The following is a 6,638-nucleotide window of genomic DNA, read 5'->3' on the forward strand; positions in this document are numbered from 1 at the left end:
GCCTATACACATAAATGCATCGTATATTCATTATACAGTACGTATATATTCATTTTAGTCCGTTTTGCTCAATCTAAAATTATGTAATTTTAGCCAAAAGTGCAAAATTAAAAACATTTGATGATTTTTTTATACATTTATATATCTGTAACTATTGACTATACTTGACGGTGAAGTTCAAGTTCAATTCATTTTGTGTGGATCTTAAGTTAATATTATGTTTATTTTGTATATTATGTGTATATTTGTGATGAAAAGATGGAAAGATCTTTACTCTCCTCATGTTACGTTGCATTCGGAGATCGACTACTTTTGACTGACAAAATTCCAGCCACCGGAAACACTAACTGATAAAGTGAGTCGTACAAAACCTTTCTTTTTAGTAAACTTTGTGTACACAAACAATGTTGTCAATGCTCAAGTCCATGTGTAGAGCCACTGGTGATACTTCAAGCACAGTTTCATGTTGTGTCGAGCCTCCTTAATGCTTTAAAAATAGCGATTTTGATGCTATCATTGTAGTGTAGCTCTCCCATTCAAAAGGCATTTTGACCGAAAACGAAAATACGGTCAATCTTAAAAGTGGCGTTTCCATTCTAATTATGCTTTTACACGAATGTTTGACTCGGGTAAATGAACAAAAATAGCCTATTTTTCAGTCATTTTATCCACGCAATAGTAAACTTTGCCTGAGAGTGAAAAGTGACAGCTAACCTTTTTTTGCTACAAAATTTCACTGAAATTTCAACACAATCTCATGTTAATTCGTAACTATTTTACATTTAAGCGAATATGATCATATGATCTCATTCATATGATCTCGTTCGCACAGTTTTGTAATCTGTTTACGTTTGGGGAGTGGGGTGGACCTTCATGCTTACTATTTTTTTCTAATAATTGTACATTTTTGTATAATTAACATAGTACGAATTAATACAAAATCACCTTACATTTGTCGTGTGATAAGGTTGGAAATTTCACTAATGTGAGTGACCGCATTTGAACGAATATTCACCGTCTTACTGTACGTTTTTTCTACCAACTTTGACACTCTGTGAATAGGGAGGAGGAAGCTATTTAAAGAGGCCATGTCACACATTTAGCAAAGATCAATATATTCATATGAATGTGGTGACCTTCTCACATTCAAAGACAAGAAGGACTGCCCTCCAGCAGTCTTTTCAAATACTTTCAGAGGTCTTTTGTGCTGCCTGATCATTTCAGAATACCTAATTCAGATCGATAAGGCCTTATTGGTCCACAGATTTAAAAAAAAAAAAAAACGAAGTAGCTCTCTGTGCAAGATCATATCTTTGATTAGAAGTTTGCTTTCCACTTTATACAGAGATACACAGTGACCAAGCCAGAGCTCACACTGCAAGCATTTTTAGCGGTAGCTGTCAAGGGGCTCATTAAAACGGGAAATAAAATACATCTGAGGGCTGTGAGTAGTTCAGGAAATGACCAGCAATATCTAGGCTCTTCCCTTCTCGCTCCTGTGGCTGGCAAATAAACCCTAGGAGAAAGCAGGAAGCAACTTATTCAGTCTGGAATTGGCTAGATTGTGATATTCAGCAGAAGATAATGAGAAGTGATGGGGCAAGGCAGACAGGCCAGATAAAAGGCCTCCAGGCATGCTGAAAGCCGTTTAAAGGTGGGCACATTGACGATTCGCACCTCACGTTCAGGAGAACTCTTTATCCACCCATGTTGTTTTTGTCCGCCGCTCCTCTTGCCACATAAGCACAAGCTTTTATTTGTAGTTCCTGACAATTTCCGCGAGCCACTGCGGAGTAGAAGCAATGGAGGTGAACATGTTTGTGTGAGGAGAAATGCTATCCAATTCCAGTGGGGTCCCTGTGGTAAGGACCCAATATCTGCAGACACACAAGCAGAGCATAAGTAAATAGCCATATAGTGCTATAGTTGAAGAGCCGGTTGGAGTCCATTTCATCTTCACTGAGCCGGTTCAGGAGATGCACTGAATTTTTACTTGCCAATTTAAATGTATGCTGGTGTTTCCATGTGGTAAATTCAGTTTACCACCTGAATTGATTTCCTTACTTTGGCTTCATTTAAATGCAGCTGATGCATTTCAACCAGGTTTTCTTTTTTCCTCTGCAGGGGGACCTCTGCGTCTTAGTGCGATTCAAAGATACTCGAAGATGACACAGGCAGTTATGTGCCCTCTGGGACGGCCTTTGAATGAAGGTTTGAATGTTTCATATTCAACATGCTTTTTGTGATCACACCTCGCTCATATGAAAACAAGCGCCAGGGATAAGATTTGATTTGGTACTTTTGTCCTCCTTCTATAGTAGTAATTCTTTTTTTTCAAAACACGAATTGCTGCTTGCATTATAATAAGGCCTGATATTCCAAGCACACAATTCATAGTCAACTCTCTACTTACGTGCCTGGTATTGTTTTTAGAATACCATTTGACGTCTCCTCTATGTATTAGTGTTGTCTGAGCTGCATTCGTTTGTTCGCAGGTTCACAGATAACGTGACAACAAAGGTCTTGTGTTAACCTGGGTCACATTGCATTCAAGACAACAAATTTACCAATGTCCTATTTATGACAGAATCTTTTCAAGCTGCTCACTGTCTTCTCCAATAACTGCGTTCATTTTTTCTCTTTTTTTCAAATACATTTATGTCAAAGCCCACATCACCTTCGGTTAGAGCTCCTTTTAATATATTGCATATAATGACCACAGGGAATTACAAAGAACTGCTAAATGACCTATTCTGTTATCATAAAGTTATAACCTAAACCTCTCAGCCAGGTGATTACTGCTGGGGCTCGGATGACTTACTTCTCTGAATACTGATGATATTCGACGATATTCAAAATATTATAAATATTTAAAACCATCATCTTGAAGATCATGAATATTAAACCGCTAGATGTATACTTCATATTGTGCATCTCAATATAGATTGTGATTCTATTATATGCTACATTTATTAAACAAAGTACTGTAATCCCAAGAGATTTCTGCTTGCCAGTCAATGATAGCACACGCCTAGGTACTGTTAGAAGGAAGAGGAAAAAGGCAGTGGATTGTAAAATTCATTATTCTACTGATTTAGGTTAAAATGATGTGGAAAAACATTTAGCTCCCGGTGTATGTACGTAAAAAAAGGAAGGGGGTCTCCTTTTAGCTTGATCATTCATGTGTGCAAATGTTCCTATTTCTGTTCCAAATGATCAAAAGTTCTCATTCAGCTGGCACATAGAGGTCCATCAATCATGTACATACTGAAAAAGTTAGCACAGAGGATTCACAAGGGCAAACTGCAAATAGTTTTCTTCACATTGAATTATTTAATTCCAAATTAGCATCACATTTAACTTGAGATAAATAGAGATGCTGTCATAAAATCCTTTTTTAGCAAAGTCTGCTCGTTACACATCATTGGATGTTAGATTATGAGCTCTACATCTTGTGCACATTTGCCGATACGACTTGAATCTCTCTCCTTTTTTTTAATCCAATTGTATTCAATATACAGTATAGCCGCTTAGAGAACAACTTTCCGGTCATAAAATGTATGTTTTTGCTGTAGTTATGATCAACACCTTCATTTCCCCCATCTACTTCATCAAAGCAATGACCTGGAAATATGTCACCTTGTAGTGTCACCACGTTCAGTCATCTTTGGAGGCCACCTGCAGTTCGAATGTCTCATTTTCAGATTCTGCAGATTTGTAACACGGTGTCTCCGCAAGTTTCCATCTAAAATGACATTCTGCAAATACTTGGAAATTACTTGTGATGCGGTTTTATAAAGAAAATGCCCACATCCTTACAGGGCTCGCTGGTACAGTTGATCTCCTGATCTCATCCCTTCTGTGAATTGTGTGCGGAAGGTGAAATTAAATTGACGACAGACTGAATCCAGCCTTTATAAATGTTTGAGACATTACAACGCTGTCTATTGTGAAAAAATAAACATTAAATGAAAACATTATATAAGTGAGCAAAAGCAACCGATGCACCAGTAAAGTGTATGGTACCGAAATGATTGATCTCGACGCCAGAAGACAACCTCCCCACATCCTTGACACTCTACTCTCCCTGAAATTAAGGCACATCAGAAACGATGCACCTTTTGATATGCCTACTGTTGAGGGAGTGAGCAGTGCTGAACAGATGGAGAGAGCAGCAGGGGTCTGGGTGGACCCACATTCCTATAGAGACTCCCCTGGACAGACAGTGGAAACTGACTGTGGTAATTAATCCATCTTCCTTGTTTCTTTCTCTCTCTCTCTCTCTCTCTCTCTCTCTCTCTCTCTCTCTCTCTCTCTCTCTCTCTCTCTCTCTCTCTCTCTCTCTCTCTCTCTCTCTCTCTCTCTCTTTCATCTCTTTATAACAGGACGGGGTCACGGTAGGGCATGAGTGTTTTTCTGCTATTTTAAATGTACCTTTTTCAGCTGGAAAGAAGAGCCAGAGGTTGGTGTGATAGTCATGCCTTATGTTAGAAAAATACAGGATTTATTGTGGGCTCCAGTTTAAGAATATAAAGACAGCGGATGGATGGATGGATGGGTAGGTGGGTGGATGGATGGATGGATGGATGGGTGGGTGAGTGAGTGGTTGGTTGGATGGATGGATGGATGGATGGATGGATGGATGGATGGATGGATGGATGGATGGATGGATGGATGGATAGATAGATAGATAGATAGATAGATAGATAGATAGATAGATAGATAGATAGATAGATAGATAGATAGATAGATAGATAGATAGATAGATAGATAGATAGATAGATAGATAGATTTTAATGGTTCAAAATATGTATGGAATCTTTCACCTTCCACTCACTGACCCAGTTTTCCATACTATGCTCATTTATAATGGACAGCCATTCATGTCAATTCCTAGCCTTAGGGCACAGGAAGACATGAATAAGGACATTGTAATAAAGTTTGAGATATGTTTTAGTTATAGAATTGAGAGCTTATATTCAATCATATTTTTAATAAATCAGAAACTCAATAGATCTATTTTGATGCTTACTGCTTAGCTGGAACCAAGGATATATTTTCTTCAACCCCTCAAATTTAATTAAGTGTCGATTTAAGACTCTATGGCCTGGTTTCACAGACAGGGCTTAGATTAAGCCAGGATTGGGCCTTGGTTCAATTAGAGCATTTAAATAGCTTTTATGAACATACCTACAAAAAACATTACTAATGTGCATCTTGAGACAAAACAACGGCACTGACATATTTTAAGATATAAACAGCTCAAACATGCATTTAGTCTGGAACTATATGCTAAGCCTTGTTTGTGAAACATATATTTGAGGTAAAAATGTATGAGGTAACTGGCAATATGTCGGTAAAATGTTAGTTATGTAGCTTCTTGTTTATTGAACTTGTATAAAATATCCAAATGTCTGAATACCAGATATTCATGCTCATGTTGCTAAACATAAAAATGCAATATTAGCCTATAGCTGAAAGTAATCCTTGTAAATGACAGTGACTTGTTTTCATTCCCAGAAAAGCTCTGCTTCTTCCTTCTCCTTCTCAGCTCTTAAAAAAACTGAAAGTTTAAAATAAACCGTGAAACATGGCTTCAGAAAGAGATTGAGTGGTTCTGAGGGTTTGTTTCTGGGGAATCTGGAATGATTCATAAACTGGAATTAATTTGATTTAAAATGGAATTTCCTTGGTTTGAGTTACTTCCCTTGTTCCAGGTTTAATTATTGTCGGCACACTGCAGTATCTCAATACCAAAAAATATTATAAAGTAATTCATTTCAGGTCAGAAATATCCGACAGTCACAACTTCAAGTAATACAGAAGGACACATTTTACCAGTTCAATCGTTTTTGTCGGGACTCGCTCTGCTCTTGAGTGAAGAGCAGGTCTGGGAAGATGACTACTTTGATTTTTGTCTCATTTCAGCTTTCATTGTTTCCCACAGGGCAAGAGATGAAGGCTTTTCCCAAAAGACTGCTGCTGTAGACTCAGTTATTTTTCTGGAGGAGGCCCTTGAACACAGAACTGACCTAAGCATTGAGTTTTGAGCCTGACTGCATTGATGTAATGGAGGTAAAGCTTCTTTATCAGTTGTTATAGAGTTGTAATGCTTTCTCCTTTGTGAGTCACAAAAATACTCAGGCAAATGAGCCGGAGGCGTTTCTTGGATGCATGTGCCGACCGCATATTTAGTTTTCTTAGACATATCTCACCTGCTGCGACCAACACATTTGAATTCCTGACCAAAATGAGCTCCACATAGTGAGAATGGTAAGAGGCACAATTAGAAAATGTGAGTGCATATGTTGGTTGCTTTTCCCCCCTCACTTCTTGGTGGAGAACTGGATATAGGCCTAATAATTAGAGTACTAACAATGTTTACTTGAATAACGACTAGAAAGTGTCAGCACAGGCAACATCTTTCAGAGGTGAAATTTAGTATTAGTATGATTTCATTACCATTTTTGATGAATATCAGCATGTATGTTCGCATGTTCTTATTGCATCAGTCCATAAATGCCATTTAAACTTTGACTCGTTTTATTACACGGAACCTTGATGAACTGTGATGTTACCATGGCAACAACACTTTACAAGTTTAAGAATCACCCCGGCTTCCCCTTGCAGGGACGAAA

At 38.0% G+C, this 6,638-nt stretch overlaps 1 long non-coding RNA gene across 1 annotated transcript; it reads left to right on the forward strand.

Annotated features, from left to right (window-relative positions):
• Window positions 1-314: 314 nt before the first annotated feature.
• LOC307166447 lies at window positions 315-6,547 on the forward strand. The gene is made up of 4 exons (XR_013822627.1): window positions 315-355; window positions 2,125-2,211; window positions 4,099-4,241; window positions 5,948-6,547. It is a non-coding gene; the product is annotated as an uncharacterized lncRNA (long non-coding RNA).
• The last annotated feature ends 91 nt before the right edge of the window (window positions 6,548-6,638 follow it).

This window comes from Squalius cephalus, assembly GCF_949319135.1.
Source record: "Squalius cephalus genome assembly, chromosome: 10".
NCBI classification, from domain to species: Eukaryota; Metazoa; Chordata; class Actinopteri; order Cypriniformes; family Leuciscidae; genus Squalius; species Squalius cephalus.